Source organism: Balaenoptera acutorostrata, chromosome 21 (assembly GCF_949987535.1).
Source record: "Balaenoptera acutorostrata chromosome 21, mBalAcu1.1, whole genome shotgun sequence".
Lineage (NCBI taxonomy): Eukaryota > Metazoa > Chordata > Mammalia > Artiodactyla > Balaenopteridae > Balaenoptera > Balaenoptera acutorostrata.
In genome coordinates, this window is record NC_080084.1 from 26,197,812 (window position 1) to 26,212,555 (window position 14,744).

A 14,744-nucleotide genomic window follows, 5' to 3' on the forward strand; every position below is an offset into this window, starting at 1 on the left:
CCCGGCCGCCGCGGCACCACAGCCTTCCGGGCTGAGCGACCACAATTTACCCCTTGCCCTTCCTCGGACTCGTTATGAAATCCACGGCAGTTCGGACGACTAGAGATACGTGTGCCCCGGGCCTCTCCGCGCCCTCCCAGCATGCGCGCGACCAGACGGGAAGGCGAGCGCTCGGCGGGCGGGGCGGGGCCTGCTGTGGGGGCGGGGCCTGCGGGCGGGGTGGGCGCGGTACGAGCACCCGCCGCAGCCTGGCTCCAAGGCGGCGGGGCCTGGGGCGTAGCCAGCGCACGCAGCGGCGGCGGCGCCCTTAAATAGGATCCGGAGGCGGCTAGGGGTCAGCAGTGGGCTGCGGTGACAGCCGGCGGCGGACGGGAGAGCCTGTGGAGGAGGTGAGTGCTCCTGCCGCGGGGAGCCGCATCCGTGCCCGCTGCGGCGCCGGCGTCTCGGCGGGGCGCGGGGCTGAGGCTGCCCTGCCGGCCGGAGCCCAGGAGGTAGCGGCCGCAGCGGAGGCACGCGAACAGGGCCTCGGCTCGCAGGGACGTTCCGCTTTTCCGGCCTCTGCCCCGCGGTTCCTCGGGTTCCCGCCGCAGCGGAGGCCTCCGGGCCGCCCTAGCCGCCGCCGCTTCCTGTGCCGGAGCCGGGGATGCCGGCACGCAGCTCCCCGCGGGCGCCGCGGGCTTGGGGCTGGTGCACGGCGTGGTGCGTGTGACGCGCGCCGCCGGACCGGGTCCTTGTTTGTGTGGCGGCGGGGATCGGCCCGGCGGGAAGCCGGACCCGGAGCTGCAGATACCAGGCGATGATCCCGCGGGGCCGTGACGGTGCTCTCTGGGCCGCGGCCTCCCTCCTGCCCCCGTGGCGGGGTTTCAGGCGCGCTCGGACCGCGCGTGGAAGCATCGAAGCAGGCGGTCTCCCAGCCTCGGCGTGACGGTGGCCCCTGCGCGCAGCGCCCGCGGGAGGGTCAAAGGCAGCATCAAAAGCCGGTTGCCACCATGTGGAAATTCTCGCGGTGCCTGCAGAGGAGTGCCCATATCCGCTGCACACGGCCGTGATGGAGTCATTTAAAGAGCCTGGCATGTTTTGAAATTAGGAAGCAAAAATCATGTTATCTATTACCTTGTAGCCTAGACGGTGACTTGAATGAACACGTGCACGAGAATCTAGAGACAGATGCTCCTGCTAATCAGTGTGTACGTTAGAATTGCAAACTCCTTCCCCACCCCACTCGCTTTCAAGGTTATGGAGCTTAACTAAGACCATTATAAAAGTGCCTTTGCCTTTGAAAGTTCAGACTTTTAAGCTTCTTGTTGGTGCAGGAATATACAGAGTGCCCTAACTGTTAATATCCTTACTTTTATTTTTGACCTTTGCTTAGCGTAAGAGAAACTGGTTAAATTTCACAGTTTCTGACACAAATTTCACCTGTGATTATCTCAATTAAACAATTATTTGCTTAACACTTACAAACAAAAAGCCAGTCAAAACCTCTGGTTTGATTCAGCATTTTCAGATGGAGGTGGCAGGTTAGATTGGCTTAAAACTTAAGGTCTGAGTTGACAGTCTGGTTGGGTGGGCTTGAGAAGGTGGGACTTTCAAAGGAACCTTCGCTTGCCATCAGGGTAGAGCCAGTCCTGGGAGACTTTCTTATTCTGACTCAACTGGGAGAATCCCTTCCCAGTATGAAACTTGACTCCTCATTTGGAAAAGACTGCATTAGACCAAAGTCTTTCACAGCTAGAATTCTGTGACTAGAAAAAGCAAACCCTGAAGAGCAGCACACTTCTTACCTCCCTCCCTCACTTAAAATAAGATAGACGCATCATAGACCATGTGTTACAGATTTCTGTTTTCTGCATTTGCTGTAAAATGAAAAGACTTTTATTAAATCACCCTTCTCTCACAATTATAAGCATGTTGACCTATTTCCTTCCCGTCTCTGTTATGCATAGTTTGGCAGTATTTTTATTATTGTTGTGGGCAGCCTGACTAAAAAGAATCTCTGGGCTTTTAAATTTGGGGCATTTAAGAGATAGATACTTGTGACAAAGGCAGGTAGAGACAGGTGTCTATTTATATCACAAAGGTCAAGTGTTCATAACTGTCTCTGCTTCTGGTTGAGAATAGCTGACAGTGTACCGCATGCCACAGTGTCCTGCTTGATATCCAGGGCTGGCTACATCTTTGGTTTTTGATGTAGCTGTCCTGTGGAAGTTTGGAAGAGGGGCTGGGGAAAGATCATGTTGTTTTGTCATTACAGCTGGGGATTTCTCCTCTCTCCCTTGAAGTTTCACTTTTCTGGAAAGAGCGAGACTGTAGGAATAGTAGTAATTTCTAGATGTGATACTCAGTAACCTTGGGGGAATAGATAATTTTTTAAGGTCGGTTGCTGAATTTATTGTGCAGATTTGCCACCTATGTCCATTATTCTTTTGCATTTACTATCTGTTATAACCAAATTCTGTCAGTGTTGACAGAATTAATCACGTTTTGTGAACAGTATTGTTTGGATGATGCAATGCGTTAGACTCCTGTCTTAGAAAATACAAAAGAACATCCTTTAAGGCAGCTCAGAGCTGTAGTTATCCTAAGTCCTCTTCAAGCTCTGCTCTCTGACAGGCCGTGGCCAGTCAGGAGGGAGATCAAAGATGCCAGAGTCTCTATTGAAGGTTATCGGTCCAACTTGATGTCCAGACAAACACATTAGAGTCACTTTGCTTTGACGCTCAGGGAACAGAGAAGGTGCCTGCGGTTGAGTTTGAGTTTCAACGTTCTAGTACTTAAAGGAGCTTTGGAGAGCTTTTAAACAAGCACAGGCCCTGAAGTCATAGCTGGACGTGATGAACTAGGAGGTAGAGGCAAACTTACCAGTGCCTGTGTCCACAACTCCATGCCATTTCCTCGCCCGTTCCTCATCTAAAATGCTGAATGCCAGCTCTTAAGAAATCCTAGTTTGTGTAAGCTCGAGGTGATACATAATTTGTACCACAGTGACAAGAGAAAAGGGTCACATAATTTGAGTTCGGTTCATTTTTCTGCTTTCTCACATCCTAACATTTAGAATTTCTTAACTGTGTTGGAGGCGACACAGGTATTAGTCATAACTTTTGTGGAATCAAGAGGGAAGGGTGAAATATGACAGAGCCTTCCCTGAAATTTGGCCGGCTTGGAGGGATGGCACTTTCTTTGGCCAAAAACTTAGCTGGAGGTGAGGACTGTTTCGCTGCTGCAGAAGAATACATTTGGCTGGAGGCCAGCGTCGTGTCTCTAGAATCTAAGATTTCAGGACTGGTGGCTCCGTGTAGTTTTCAAGTTTTAAATAAAAATTTGAAAGCTGTCTAATATCTAAGTCAAAACCATTTGCCTCAGAAATCTGTATGTATAAATAAAATTATATATTTATATAAATACAGTATACAATAAGACATCATTTTTATAATATATACATTTAATGTTGTAATAAAAATCTATGCTTGTTATAGAAAATTTGTGAACTATAAAAAATAAATCTGGGAGTTCCCTGGTGGCCTACTGGTTAGGATTCTGGGCTTTCACTGCTGTGGCCCGGGTTCAGTCCGTGGTCGGGGAACTGAGATCCTGCAAGCTACATGGTATGGCCAAAACAAACCCCAAAAAAACAAAGACCTCTCTTCAAGAGATTGAATATTATTAACATTTTCATGTATTTCCTTTTTGTGTTTTTCCAGATTTTTTTTTTTAAGCTTAGGTGTATATTTTTAATCGAAGATAAAATTTTTGATAATTTAATTTTAATCACCTAAGTTATATCATGAACAGTTTTTTTCATGTTGTTACATACTTTTGAAAAAAATGAGTTTTGAAGGTGACTGCCTTATATGGTTTATGGGATATGCCGTCATTTATTTACCTTTCCCCTATTGTTGGATATTTAGGAACAACTGTCTATTTCAGAACAGTTCACCAAGCTTCTTATATATTTCAATATATATATTTTTAAGTTTGGGCATGTTCTGCTTTAAAATTGTTGAAATTGACAATGATTTGGAAATTATTTTTATTAGTGTATGGTTTTAATGGACTTCTGGGTTCATGTGTTCTAGTCAAAAGCTGTTGAAATAAGGATTTCATGCTTTGGAAAGATAAGTGAAAAGAAGTTAGGGCATCACAGGAGGAAATGCGGCTGCCTTTTGCACCATTTCCTCATTCTGGAGGGGCTTCTGTTACATGTATTATCTGTCCATTTGCACACTTATTTGGCCGCTATAGAAGTTGGCACTTTTCCCACAGGTTTGTAGTGGGGAAAATGTCCATATACGGAAGGCCAAAATGCCCTGAGTACCATTTATTCTTTTGTTAACCAGAGTAAAGAGAAAGTTCCTGCAGGAGTTCGTCTCTCCCTCCAGGCTCAGCTGTCAGCTGCAGAGCAGGGCAGTGTCAGCTGAGGGACAGGATAGGGGGTAACGACAGCTAACAGCGCCAGGCACTGTTCTTGGTGCTTCAGATCTGTTAACGCAGTTAATCCTCCCAACTACCCTGTAAGGTAGGTCCTCCTTTTATCCGTATTTTACGAAAGGTAAAGGAACAGGTGCAGGGATTAAGTCTCCCAAACCAGGGTTTGAACCAAGGCAGTTTGGCTTCAGGGCCAGAGCGCCTAATGACTTGGCTCTGCTTCTCTTTTTTTTTAATAAATTTATTTTATTTATTTATTTATTTATTTTTGGCTGTGTTGGGTCTTCGTTTCTGTGCGAGGGCTTTCTCCAGTTGCGGCGAGTGGGGGCCACTCTTCATCGCGGTGCGCAGGCCTCTCACTATCGCGGCCTCTCTTGTTGCGGAGCACAGGCTCCAGACGCGCAAACTCAGTAGCTGTGGCTCACGGGCCTAGTTGCTCCGCGGCATGTGTGATCTTCCCGGACCAGGGCTCGAACCCGTGTCCCCTGCATTGGCAGGCAGACTCTCAACCACTGCGCCACCAGGGAAGCCCATTGGCTCTGCTTCTTGAACTTGAAGGGTTCTTAGTCCAGGGGGGCCTGGAAAGTTCTAGATTATCCAGCAAGACTGAGGACAGAGCTGGTTCTTCTTCCATATCATTGCTCCTTGGTCATCCCCTATCTCATTCACACGCTCTCTTTACTACCAGCGGGCTGAAACGATAACAGATTTTGATTCAGCTCCATTCGGCGAGTGATAAGATCACTTGCTACACAGCTGTGACTTTCTAGAAAATTAAAGAGTAAAAGGCTTTGCCTGCCCTGGAAGTTAGTCTTGTTGTAGACCGTGCTGGAAACGTTTAATAGACAAGAGAATAGAATTGTGGATTTGCAGGGTTTGAAGGCACAGAGGTGTAGTCCAGTGGTTATGGCCTCCTTTCCTCAGGACAGTTTTAGGCAGAACCCCAATATACGAAATAAATAAAAGCAGGGCTGCCATGGTTTAAGGAGGGGGGGGTGGGAATCCCAGATCACAGAGGCTCGAGACGCGGTTGCTTCCTCACCTCTGAGACACTCCAGCGCACCCCAGGTTTCCCGGGTCCCTGAGCCTAACTCACTCATCGCTCGATGCAGTACCTGGTGCAGGAGAGGAGGTGACTTACCAAGGTTACACAAACTGTGTTCCCCTCGGGCCGTGGCACACAGTGGAGTCTGTTCCCGGGCCCTATGCCTGTTCGAGGAACGGCTGGACCTCGGTGTCATGCTTGACTTGTGCCCCACCATGCTGCCGGGCAGCAGGTTCTGCGTATTCTGTCCATGCATTTCTTCCTTTCATTGTCCATGTCACTGCCCGAATCCAGAGTCTGCCGCCTCTAGTGTAGACAGCAAAAGTCCCTAGTTACAAAAAAGAGGGGGGACGATGACTCTTCCTAACACAGAGTTCGGATCGAATCCCTCCTCCGCCCAGAAGCCTTCCAGGGTCCCTCTGGAAGGCCCCAAGTCTTCACGTAGCTTGGCTGTCGGGGGCTTCTGGGGTCTGGTTCCAACCTGCTGTTTCCCATGAGTCTCCCAAACCACCGTGAGCTGGGACTTTCGGAAAGAGATTCTGGTGGCACAGGGTTGAACCCAGGCCTCTGCACCCATGACTCTGTCTTCCACCTGACTTGCCGTCCCGTGCCCCGGCCGAGCCTCCCGGGCTTGTGTGCCCGCCGTCCCCTGTCCGCAGTGACGTTCCTCGTCCCACCCTCGTTGCTCACCGCTCCGCTCTTCAGAGGCACTTTCCCCAGAGGGACCCCCGCCGTCCTCAGACTCCACGTCGCTCTCTGAAACCCTCGGCTGACAGCAACTGGTGGTTAAAATGATGAAACACTCCCATTCCGGTTAGAAGACAGCTGCTACCCCAAGAGCCCTCACCCCTAATTCAGAAACTGAAGGGTTAGCGCCTGGCCGGGGAGGCTCTCCTGAACCCTGTTCTGGCCTCTTCTTTTCCAGTTGGTTGGTGCCTGGCTGTGCTGGTTACTCCGCGTTTTGAGTGGCCTCCCCCCCACCCCCGCCCTTCCTTTGCCTCTTCGTACGCGCATAGCTCACTTCCCCACTAGGTCCCCCAGCCACGCACTGAGCTCTGTGCACTTAGGAGACCTAGTCACTGCCGTTTCTGAGTTTTCAGCAGCGTTTAACACAGGGCCTCGCTGCTAGTAAGTCCTTAGTATTATCTGATGATTGATTGAGACCAGGAGACGTTCAGATGGACAGATGTCTCATAGACGGTGTCACTGACAAGAACGTACATTTCATCGTTCCAGGGTTGTATGTTATGATCCTCTGCAAGGCTTAGATCTTGTAGCTGAGATCAAGGTGTTGAAAATCTCCGGAGGCGCCCCAGACTGAGCAGCTGGCAGGGACCTTGCTGTCACACTGTCCAACCAACCAGCTCACCGGGGAGGGACCCGCAATGCAGAGGGTATGCCCAGCAGCCCGAGCAGGCTAGCTGCCGGAGGCGGTGCGGGGCTGTGTTTCCCCTCCTGGCATGAGTCAGAGAGCAGCACGTCAGACTCCAGGGCCTCTCTGGAGGGCACGCAGGGACTCTAGCTGAGGTCCCGGGACGGACCGCCTCCGATGAGCCAGGCCCTTAGCCTGCCGGGGGCCCTTGCCTAGAGTCTCCTTCCTCCAGAGCAGCCCCCCTAATCCGCTTGGCCTCGGCACTAGCCCGGGTGCCTGTGACCTGTGCTGTACTGCCCTCCCCGGCACGCTTCTTTCCATCACAGGGCGATGCGGAGTATTTTTGTCTCCCCCTGGATGGAAAGTCCGTGTGCAGCTTGGGCTGGCACTGTTACCCTGCGTCCTGGGCGCTGCGGGCTTTTGCAGGCGCTCCGGTTAGCAGTTGTATTTACTGCTGCCCGTAGTCGGGAACTGACAGAGGCTCTAGCCAGGCAGGTGACAGAGAGGAGGTGGAGCGCTGGTCTCCAAGATGGGGTGCATGTGCCCCGGGTGGGGAGAGACCATCTATTAGGGTGCAGGTGGATGTATTAGAACTTCTGTAGATATTTATTTTTTAGCTTTCTTTTTAAATTCATAATTGTATGTTTCGTAATGTTCAGAAAATATTTGCACATGTATACAGTTTATAAATAAGTACATCTACATATTAGGGATACATTTACTTACGATTTTTGATGCATTATCAAAAGTTTAGAGAGCCAGAAAATTAACTCCTTCTCTGCCACCAGTGTGGCAAGACCCCTCCAAATGCCATTTTTAAAAGAAAGGAATTTGTTAGTTAAGGGGGGATAGACACTGCTTTGTGACACTGGGTTGTGATTCGTGTCAGATTGGCCTCTGACTTTAGGAGAGCCGGGTTAAATCTGGAAGATGTTTTGCCTTTGGCCAAAACTTGACAATGTAGAAAGAAGCATCCTTAGGACAAGGATTTCATTTTTTTCTGTTTTATTCACTCCTGTGCCTCAGGCAGTGCTGGATGTAGAGTGGGTGCTCCCTAAATATTCTCAGTGTGTATATATGTACCTTATTCTTGCATGACAATTAAATATCATGCTGGGTTGGACACTTCAAGTCAATATTTGAGTTGGCTTTCTTTGTTTAAACCTTTGGTCAGTGGCAATTTACAGCATCTGTGCCCGTTTTACTCCTCTTAACTGAGTTCTCAAAGCTGTAGGATCGTAGAGCTAAAACGGGCCTCAGAAGTGTCACCTGAATGATGAGATGTTTGGGATTTTCTTTTAAGTTGTTTTTTAAGAATGAAACAATGCTGACAAGATGTTGGTCATTATTGAAACTGAAGCTGGGTTTATTATGGGTACATGGTGGCTTCTTATACTACCCTGTATACTTTTGAATAGATTTGGAAATTTTCATAATAAAAATTTAAACAAAACATAAAGGAAAAATAAAGACCCAAAACTAGCATCACCTGTTCCGAGGAGGTACGGCCAGATGGGACAATCTCTTTTTTTTCCCCTTCCTTCTTTTAAATGCTGGGTCATTATTCTATAATCCTCTGCAACTGGTTAGATTTGTTTTGTCTTTAGCTTCCCCAGGGCTAATCACCTCTTACAGTTACCTGAACTCTGGGTGTAACCCTCGCTCACGGAGGCCTCCCTCATCCCTTCTCACACAATGAGCCAAATCCTGCTTAAACCTTTTCTCTGTTTCTCCTGTCGCTTCCTGCTGCACCACTGAGGGTGTCCCCTGAGCTGAAATCCATCAATGCTCAAAGGTGGATTTCTCCCAAGTTTGGCAGTAGCTGGCCTTGTTCTCTCTCTGGGTAGAAATCTGCCTTTTATTCTGTGTTCCCTCACCCCCGCTTTGTTAGCCATTTCTCTGGTTTATCTGTCCCTTTGGAACCTTGGTCTGTTTTCAGAAGTGTAAGTATCTCTACCCAACCTTGTGTCCCCTCAGCCTCCTTATCCAGGTCATTGACATTTGATCACTGCAACCTCTGGGAGCTGCAAGGGCTGGTCCTGCTTCCTCTCTGGCTCCTGCACCAGCTTTGCCCAGACTGCCGCCAGGCTGCTCTCCTGGGAGAGAGGAGTGTCGGGGCCTCTGGTTTATGTCACTGTTGTCCTTAACCTACCCACCACCCCGAGTGCTGCCAGCACAGGCTGGGCCTTGGCGTTTCCCCACCCCCAGCTGCCTCTGCCTGTTCCTGTCTAGCTCTCGGCTCACTGGACCGCCCTTCCTCTGTGCTCCAGCCCATACACAGTGCTTTCTCCCCTCTGGCTCCTGGAGCCCAGGGCCCTGCATAGTTTGGTTAACTCCTGCAGGTGTGTTAACTCCTGCAGGTGCATTAACTACTGCAGGTGAGTTAACTCCTGCAGGTGAGTTAGCTCCTGCAGGTGAGTTAACTCCTGCAGGTGTGTTAACTCTTACAGGTTAGGGCAGACGGTGAGAGCTTAGATATGTATTTTCTGGGAGGGGCTTTCACCCCATCTGTCACTTTGCTGGAAGGACAGGTTACCACCCGGGGCCCTTTCTGGAGCAGGTGGGAAATACATAAATACAGGAGGAAATGAACTGACCTGACCTAGTTATAGCTTGTTTATCTTGAGAAACTAAAAAAAAAAAAAAAAATACAGCAAAGTACAAACAGTAATAAAATCATAAAACAAATACCCGTAGAATTGATGGTTTTTTTAACAATGGGCTGTTTTCTTTTTATGTCCTGCCATCACCCGGAGTTTCTGGGTGGGTGGGATCCTGTTATTTAGTCCCAAATGCCAGGACTGCGTGGCCAGCTTTTGCCTCTTTGAGCATCACCTTGGAGATGCTCTGTGGTGCTGGTGACAGAAGGGGCGAAGCTTCCCTCTGTCCCCCTCCCTTCCTTGTCCCCTGGGGGCCTACGCAGGCAGCAGGGGGGCTGACTCATGTTTTGCAGCTCACGGGGCACAGCCAGTACCTGGACGGAGAGCTCCGTGCGTGTGGGCCTAGCGTTCTTTCATGATTCTGTTCTGCCTCCTCCCATGGCCACTACCGGAAGTTGCTAGCTTTGGACAGAGCATCTGAAGGGGCCCCAGGACTTCGGTGCCTTCTCTGTGTGCAGCTCCTCAAACAAATGGACCTCCTCCCGGTCCTGAGGCCCTTAGAGGAGGGCCCCTGCCAGCTGGGTCCAGCCCTGGTCGTTGTGAAAGACATGGGTCCTGTTTCCTGTTCGATTGTTGTCCCCTTCCCTCGGGGAGCCTTCTGCTTCAGGGTTTACTTTGTGGTTCATTGCATGCCCGGAAGGTAGAGAATCTTTTCTTCTGGATTGTGTAGTGGCCACAAGAATTTTATTTCTTCTCCAGCTAGCGTCAGAACAGGCTCTCCTTGTGCTGCCTGCGTGCCCCGTACCACGGCGCCATCCTCTGTGACATGCAGGCCCCCGACGTAATCAGGACCCTCCCTGTGCCCAGGCCAGCTGAAACAACACGCCTGTCAGAGCCGCTGATGAGCGGGAAGCCTGGCCTGCAGGAGCCTCTTCTGTCTTGGTTCTTGCAGAAGCCTGGGGTCAGCCTAACAAACAGCCGCCTGGTCTCCAGCCGCTGAAGCAGAGCCGGCTGACTGTGGGTCTGCTCTGTCCAGGGCTGTTCCCTTCTCTGGCTCTTCCTGGGAAACGTCCCTGCCCCGTCATGACTCATATCTAGATACCACTTAACAGTAGTGTATCGCTGTTTGAAGACCAGTGGAAAACATCTTCCTTCTCTTAGGAATTTTTTTTTGAATGGAAACATTTCCTCTTAAATCCATGCCACTAAAATTTCACCCTGACGGAGAGGCTTTTAGGTGACCTGCATATCTTCACCGGGCAGGGCGTGACTATAATTATCGTTTTCCCAAGTGGATGTACCTGACAGGCCTCTGTATCTGTGTTGAAGAGAGAAGGGAGGAGAGCTGTGTGCTTGGTGGTTTTTTCTCTCTGGGGAATGCTGGGCAGGTCCTGCTTCGAGCATTCCTTGCATCCCAGATGGCCACCCACCCATCCACGCTCTGGGCCTTTCTAAGGGCTCCTCACGCCAGCCCGACATTGTGTTCCAGCCCCTGGGCAGTTTCTCTGGTTGGGAGGATTTGCTTTCCTTTCAGAGATAAAACTCACTTACAGAAGTTGGTGGCCAGCCCTGGGGTCAGGCTCTGGACTCAGCCCTTCCTCTGGCATTGGCTGTTCTATTTAAGAAAGGGGTTTACTCTCTTGTCTTCCTCATGGGCAGCCTTGATTTCTTGTAAACTAACCCGCAATCACATGTTTGAATGGATTTCTACAAAGGAGAAGTGAGGACCCTTGCCCTTAGATGACCTTGGGGGTGACATCATACCTAAGTGAGACAGTTTGAGAAATAGGCAATGGGAAGATGGGAAAGTGGATGTTCTGAGGTAGCCTCTCAGTCAGTGGCTTGCCATCCTGTCTGCTGGTTTGTTTCTTTCCCCTTCAGTTCCCCTGGAAGGTGCTGCTTCCTCCCAGCTCACTGCCTCATAGCAGCAACGAGGGTGCCGAGGGAAGATGCTGAAGTTTGGAAATGGCCTGAATACCCCCTTTCTCTTTGGAGAATCACAGCTCTGTGTACACATCTTCTGGAGGCTTGCAGTAGAGAACTGGGCAGAATCACAGAGGGTCGTTCATGACTCAGGAAATGTTTAGGAAGCACCTGTTCTGGGCAGGGCACCATGCTAAGCACTGAGGGCATCTTGAGACAGTTGGGCCAGGGCTCCGGCCCATGAGGAGGGGAGCATCTCCCCAGGGGAAGCGTACACTCACCATAAGCACAAAACAGGAGGCGCTAAAGACCACACGAGGGCTACAACTAAAGCATTCCTGGAGTTCAGAGGAAGGACTCCCCGCTTCTGACTGAGTGGGTCCTGTAAGAATTTATTCGGGAAAGCAGCCTCTGGCCTATTTGGGTAGGATTTGGACATCTTTTTTTTTTTGGCTGCGTTGGGTCTTCGCTGCTGTGTGCCGGCTCTCTCTAGCTGCTGCGAGCGGGGGACACTCTCCATTGCGGTGCGCAGGCCTCTCATTGTGGTGGCCTCTCCTGCTGCAGAGCACAGGCTCTAGGCGCGCGGGTCCCAGTGGTTGTGGCTTGCAGGCTCAGTAGTTGTGGCTCGCGGGCTCTAGAGCGCAGGCTCAGTAGTTGTGGCGCACGGGCCCAGCTGCTCCACGGCATGTGGGATCTTCCCGGACCAGGGCTCGAACCCGCGTCCCCTGCGCTGGCAGGTGGACCCTCAGCCACTGCGCCACCAGGGAAGCCCTGGACATCTTAAAGCAGGACCAGGGAGGAGAGCTGTAGGTGAGGGGGACTGCGGAGCGGGTTTGGAGGCACGGGGACCTTCTGCTGGGCTTTGGGGGGTTCGTGAGGTGCAGCAAGGGCAGGGGTGCCGAGGAGGAACGGAGGTGGCGTGCGCTGTGACACCTGCCTCCGTGGCGGCCCCGAGGCTGGGGTCGGCAGGGGAGCCCGGAGGAGCACGGGGAGAGGAGGGATCGCCCTTCCACTCGCCCCGGGACGAGGGCCTACAGATGCCTCACAGCCGCCTCCGCACTTCACGGCCCCACCACCATTCTCCAGACTCAAAAACTCACCCTCCAATTCCTTCTCTTTTTTCCATTTATACCCACTTAGTTACCGAATCCTGGTACGTATTTTTTTTAAGTGATTAATTTTTTTAAAATTCTGGTAAAATATGAGTAACATAAAATTTACCATTTTAACCATCGTTAAGTGTGCAATTCCGTGGCGTTAAGTACATTTCCAGTGTTGTATAACCATTACCACACTCTAGTCCAGAATTTCTCATCATCCGAAACAGGAACTGTACTGTGAAGCAGTAACCACCGCCCCCCCCCGATGTGTCTTTTTCTGTGTCTATGAATTCGCCTATTTTAGGCCCCCGGTATAAGCAGAATCGTATGGTATGCGTCCTTTTGTGTCTGGCTTCTCTCACTTGGCATAACGTTTTCAAGGTTCACCCATGTCATGGCGTGTATCAGAATTTCCGTCTTTTGTAAAGGCTGAAGAATATTCCATCGTGTGCATGCACCGCATTCTGTTTATCTCTTCACCTGTGGGTGGACATTGGGGGTCACATCCCAGCTTTTTAAAGCCCCATGTGTCCTCGCTTTTTGTCATCCTCTGCGTTGTGTCCCACCTTTGTGTAGATTTGAATCACCGTGTGCCTGGGTCCCAGCACTTGCCTCTTAAGGTCCAGTGGCCTTGCCCTCAGCCCAGGCTCTAGTCCTGTTCTTGTGCGGAGCTGGGCAGGGACTTGAACTTCCCCGCACGGTTTCCTGGTCTTTGCATTGACAGTAGCAGCTCCGTGCAGTGAGGACTGTTACTACACGTGCTCTCACAGGTGACTGCTCAGCACCGGCCTGACGCGTGCTACGTGCTTAGCTCACAGTGGCCTCACAGACATCGTAACCGCACGCTGATTTCCCCGCGCGTCTTCCTTCCCACCTCCTGTGCAGCTTACCCTGTCCTGCGTTCCGGATTAACTTGCTCCAAATCCTTGAGCTGAGGTGGGGAGCTGCTTCTCATGCCCGGAGCCTGAAGTTACGCTCATTTGCTTAGGCCACGCTCACCTCCTGCGTCCACACACAGCTCCCCCGAGACGGTGTGATGACGTCCACAGTTTCTTTTGCACTTACTGGCACCTCGTTATTCTCTATTTTGTGTCTGTATTGTTGTTATGCAGTTTACTTCCAAGCCTCATGAATGGCGTCTGCAAGTTTTCAAAGTTTGTGCGCCCAAGTGGATATTAAATCATGTACATGTCCAATAGAAGGTGAGGTTTTCCCAAACCCTCTTTCAGTCCTCACGTTAGAGTCTTACCAAGCCTTTCATGCTGCGGAGTGCGCTCACTCGGGCACTTTATTTTGAACAACATCAGTAGAGGGGGCACCCTGCCTTTTTTTTCATTTATTTATTTTATTTATTTATTTTTGGCTGCATTGGGTCTTCGTTGCTGCGTGCGGGCTTTCTCTAGTTGCGGTGAGCGGGGGCCACTCTTCGTTGAGGTGCGCGGGCTTCTCATTGCGGTGGCTTCTCTTGTTGCAGAGCACGGGCTCTAGGCGCGCAGGCTTCAGTAGTTGTGGCTCATGGACTCTAGAGCGCAGGCTCAGCAGTTGTGGCGCACGGGCTTAGTTGCTCCACAGCATGTGGGATCTTCCCGGACCAGGGCTCGAATCCGTGTCCCCTGCATTGGCAGGCAGATTCTTAACCACTGTGCCACCAGGGAAGCCCGGGCACCCTGTCTTGAAGCCACGCATGCCAATCCGAATCTTGGGTTCTTGTAAAAGTCTAAGGCAAAGAAATTGAATGCTGGCTGGGTAATTACTTCTGGGTAATTACTTTTGGACTTTACAAAGGCAAGCGTTGGATATTATTATAAAAACCTTTTAAACATCAGTTTAGAAAGCAGCGAAGTATGTGGTTTAGTTATATGAATATGGACCCATAGGACAGATTTTTTTTAAACTGTCCTAACATTATCCAGATGTGTTCCTGTGACTTGGGAGAATTTTTTCAGTGGTAGCTGCAGATGGGAGTTCAAAAAATGCTTCCACTTAACCAGCTTAAATGGAAGAGAAAAATGTGAAGATATGCCACAGAAAACTGTTAATCCTCAAAATGTGGCTTTGGAGATTCTGAAGACCCTGTTGGAAGAAGCATGTTCAAAGACTTTGAATAAAATATTAATGAAATGTGAATAGAAAACCAGTGAATATTTCTAAAGTAATGTATATTGTTGTGTGACTTAAATATACGTATAGCTTGGTGAACACAGAGACTGTAATAAGCAGGCATTTGACCAGTTTCATCTGATCCCTAAAAGTTTATCTGTTCCAGTTGGGCACATTAT

At 50.2% G+C, this 14,744-nt stretch overlaps 1 protein-coding gene across 2 annotated transcripts in view; it reads left to right on the forward strand.

The window, feature by feature from the left end:
- Positions 1-228: 228 nt before the first annotated feature.
- The window catches only part of ACSL1 (acyl-CoA synthetase long chain family member 1), a 69,898-nt gene continuing 55,382 nt past the window's right edge, over positions 229-14,744 (forward strand). For both annotated transcript variants that reach the window (XM_057537227.1, XM_057537228.1), the window contains exon 1: positions 229-389. The gene's annotated coding sequence lies outside the window, so the exon portion shown is untranslated. The remainder of the gene's footprint in view (positions 390-14,744) is intronic.